Raw genomic sequence first — 5,000 nt, 5'->3', positions numbered from 1 at the left:
GCCTCATTTGCCTGTTTATTATGCATTGATCTTATTCACTTCTGGCCAGGTGAGCCATCCCGTAATGCGCACACCTCGCCTGCTGCATTTAGTAGTCTTGGTTGCTACCTTTTACATGAAACAATTTTTGTATGCTCTTGCAAACTGAGTGTTTCTAAACCCTGTAAAGACACTGTATGACATTATAGAATATCCTATTCACCCCCCATTGTGGCATCAAGGAGGCCCTGCCCTTAAATGTGGGAGATAACTCCGCCAAGTGCCGTCAAGATGATGCAGAGGCGTTTTCTGCCTAGGAAAGACATGCATCCAGTCCAGCAGGAAAGACATGCATCCAGTCCAGCAGGAAAGATAGGGATCCAGTTCAGCAGGAAAGACATGCATTCAGTTCAGCAGGAAAGACATGCATCCAGTCCAGCAGGAAAGACATGCATTCAGTTCAGCAGGAAAGACATGCATCCAGTTCAGCAGGAAAGACATGCATTCAGTTCAGCAGGAAAGACATGCATCCAGTTCAGCAGGAAAGACATGCATCCAGTTCAGCAGGAAAGACATGCATCCAGTTCAGCAGGAAAGACATGCATCCAGTTCAGCAGGAAAGACATGCATCCAGTTCAGCAGGAAAGACATGCATCCAGTTCAGCAGGAAAGACATGCATTCAGTTCAGCAGGACATGACATCACAGGAAAGACATGCATCCAGTTCAGCAGGAAAGACATGCATCCAGTTCAGCAGGAAAGACATGCATCCAGTTCAGCAGGAAAGACATGCATCCAGTTCAGCAGGAAAGACATGCATCCAGTTTAGCAGGGGAAAGTAGTGGGGGCCATTCTTCTGGGCAGTGGGTTTCCGCAGGAAAGAACATATCGAATAACACATATACAGAACAGAAAGACATAGCATCCGGTTTCATCATGAAAATACATGCATCCAGTTCAGCTGGAAAGAGCATTCATGACCAGTTCCGCAGGAAAGAGATCAATGCATTCTGCAGATATAGAAACAGGAAGAGACCTGCTCCAGAATCATGCGCTGGGAAAGACATGCATCCAGGGAGGCATTAAGACAGGCGGGTTTGTTCAGCAATAGTACTTCTTTCATGTTCGAGGGCAGATATACGTTCTGGTGCGCAGTGTCCGAGGGCCATGGAAGTCCATGCATGGCGGCGGGTGGTGGCAGGCAGTAAGACAGCATCCAGATCAGAGGAAAAGACAGCGATCAGTTCCGCAGAGTGAATGGACCGAAATATTCTGAGCGAAAAGGAGGATATGTCCGACCGGAGAGGCATACAATACCTAACTCTGTCTCACTCGGGAGCCTAGGTGCACCTTCATCATAACTAGTAAATTTTAATTTTTGCGGCTCCTCATTGTTTCGCTGGGATGTGTTGCACCAAATGGCTATCAATAGTTTCTTTCGCTACATAGTGGGTGAGTCCAGAATTGTTGGTCAAGCGAAATGTAATTGTCCCTTAGTGGACTAAAGATACTGTAGAATTGGTGAGGTCCCGTGCTTCGCTCACAACACAGAGCTCTACTACTCGCCAGAGTGTTTGGTGAATTAATGAGACCCAGGTATGATAGCCTGCGTGTTATTTACAAGGAAGTATGTGGGATATGACATAAACAGTGGGGGAAGAGAGAGAACAAAAAAAACGTACACTATGTTCCACCATAAATAGTGTGTGCATTCACCTTCTTTGCAACAGTACGTCGAGATGATTTTCCTTACATCTAACACTAAGGGGCTTTGGTTATCGGTCATGTTCACAGTTGATGCCTTTATCTTTTTCGTCATTCGGGAGTCTTTGTTGGCCTGATCTTTGGTCTTATGTTTGTTTTTTAAGGGTGAGCATTAGAAGCTAAATATCTCCCCTTAGCGACGATGGTTCTCGGACGGGAGCATAACCCCCGGGAGTAAAGACGCTTATGCTGGGGGGTAAGGAACTCTTTCTAAATTTAATTTTTTTGGAATATCGCCAATAGATATCGATACTGGAGGTGACATACGACTGAACGTCGACAGTTCTTTTGCTGATCTACACTCCAGGAGCATCGTTCTTGGACTGAAACAATCACAGTTCCTATCCTGAGCTGAAAGGGCGAGGCGATAAAGCTTGGGCAGTAGCCATTCACTTTGACGGTGGAGCGATCGGGACAGGCGGCCCACAGACAAGAGAGGACAAGCGGGAAGTGAAAACTACCCATAGCAGACGATAGCGTACTTGACCTGTTTGAGAACAAGTCGTTGGAGAAGCGATATCCCGGTTCTATGGAAGTGCTTCCGGGTAGTTTCATCCTGATTCTTTTAACACAGCCTCTGTTGCGAGGGCTTGGCTGTAATGAGTTTACATCTGTGTTCAATAACAGCAGACCAGTCGAAGGAAACAATGCTATCGTGCTATGTGCTCTGTCGTCTGCCAATCTCGCCATTTGATAGGTCTGAGAGCTAACAACGCATGTTACCCATTTACAACAGCCAGAGGGTATATCAACCACTAATCACCAGGATTGTGTTTTAATTGCAATTGGATGATAGAATTATCATTATGATTATTCTTTGTCGAAAGATTGTTAATTTTTTTCATAAGAGACGTCTAACCCATCTTTAATTTATTTTTTAGCTTCCATTAGGGTGACAGTACCATTCACTCAATAAAAGATAAATAGTAAGATATAATAATAATAGTAAGATGGCATGATACGATGTTGATGTTGAGGATGATGATGATGATTATATATATATATATATATATATATATATATATTCATATATATGCTAAAATATATATATATTTATATAATATATATATATATATCTAATATCTATATATATCTATATAATTATATAATATATGATAAATATGCACATTTATACCAAATACATGATATGCCTCTTCTATAAACGAACAGCTCGATAGAATAATGCTCAAGCAAGGCTCGGGGCAATCGCGCGGGTCTCGAGCCGCGAAGTTCGCAGAAGCTTTCCCTGAAACGCGACCTGATATTTTGGAACAAGTCTCGCGAACTTAGGGTCATATGCATGTAAATGAGACTCTTTATTTTTCATCTTCAGCTAAATAGATTAGCGTCTCCAGACCACATCCCATCCCATCTCTCTCTCTCCTCTCTATCTATTTATCTATCTCCTTTACATACATAGAGGTCTATATTTATATCTAATACTCCCATATATATATATTTTGTATTTATCTGTCTATCTATCTACACACACACCCACGGGAGATGTGAAAGGTGTATACCATACACACACACACACCACACACACACACACACACAACCACACACACACCACACACAACACCATAGATATTATTATATATAATATATATATATATATATATATATATAATATACTATAATAATATCTATATATATAGCATATACATAGATAAATTAGTAAATATATATTATATATCTATATATATATATACTATCTATAGTATATCTATGTATAAGTATAGTATCATAGATATATACATATAAATAGATAATAAATCTCTATATTATCATATCATATATCTATCGTACTATATTTAGATCTATAGATATATCCACATATACAACTCACTAAATTAACATTACAATGAAATATCCATATATCCATTATCTATACTATTATATATAATATAGTATATATATATATTATATATATATAGATATATATATATATCTATATGCGCGGCCGCTACGCGCGCGCGCGCGCGCCTTGTGTAGTATCTATAGTATAATCACTAATATATATGAATATTTAATGGCTATTATATAATATATATGTTATTATAGTGTATATATATATGATAAATATACAGATATACATATATATACAGCGATATACACACACAGCATCATACAAACCACACACACACACACGACAAAACACGACACACACACACCACCCACACCACACACACGCACACACACACACCCACACACCCCCACACACCCACACCCACCACACACGCAAACACACACACACCCACACACCACACAGACACACACACATATATATATATCTATATATATAGATATATATATATATATATATATATATAATATATACATATATACACACACATACGACAGCACACAGCACGCCACACACACGCACACATCACACACACACACATACACGACACACGACACACACACCACACACACACACACCACACACACACACACACACACACAAACACACACATCACCACACACACACACACACCACACAGACACACACACACACACACGAACACGACGCACCCACCACACATATACATACAACACCAAACACACACATGCCCAAACACACACACCACCCCACACACACAACACACAGCACACACACACACACACACACACACACATATATATATATATCATCTATTCTCTATATATATCTATTTATCCTATATTATATATCTATCTGTTATTTATATATATTCATATATATATATATATAGATATATTATTATATTAATTCATATATTATATATCTATATATTATAACTTGTACATACTAATAGTAGGTATATATCATATTATCTATCTATCATCTCTATATATGTATTTATCTATATATATCACTCATATATATGTATATATCCTATAGATATTTGTATATATCATCTTTTCTATATATAGATATATCATCTATCTATCCTATAATCTACTCATATCATAGGGGCGGGTGGGTATCTGTCTATATGATATATATATTCTATATATATATATATATCTATATATATCTATCATCTCTATCTATCTATAGTCTATATATCTTCCTTTTAACGTTAGGGTTCATTCTGAGCCGCCGGGTCACCAGCATGATACTGACTCTGTAGTTTTCAGTTGTGGATGCTCTTGCCTGAGTACGTGGTAGGGTCCCTGTTCCTTTCACGGAGAGTGCCCGGTGTTAACTTTAGGTATCATTCTCCTCTATTTTATTCCGGGCTTGGGACCAGCACTGATTGGGGCGGCTT

Source organism: Penaeus monodon, chromosome 12 (genome assembly GCF_015228065.2).
Source record: "Penaeus monodon isolate SGIC_2016 chromosome 12, NSTDA_Pmon_1, whole genome shotgun sequence".
Classification (NCBI taxonomy): Eukaryota; Metazoa; Arthropoda; class Malacostraca; order Decapoda; family Penaeidae; genus Penaeus; species Penaeus monodon.
The sequence above is the reverse complement of the archived record's forward strand: the minus strand, read 5'-3'. Positions refer to the sequence as shown.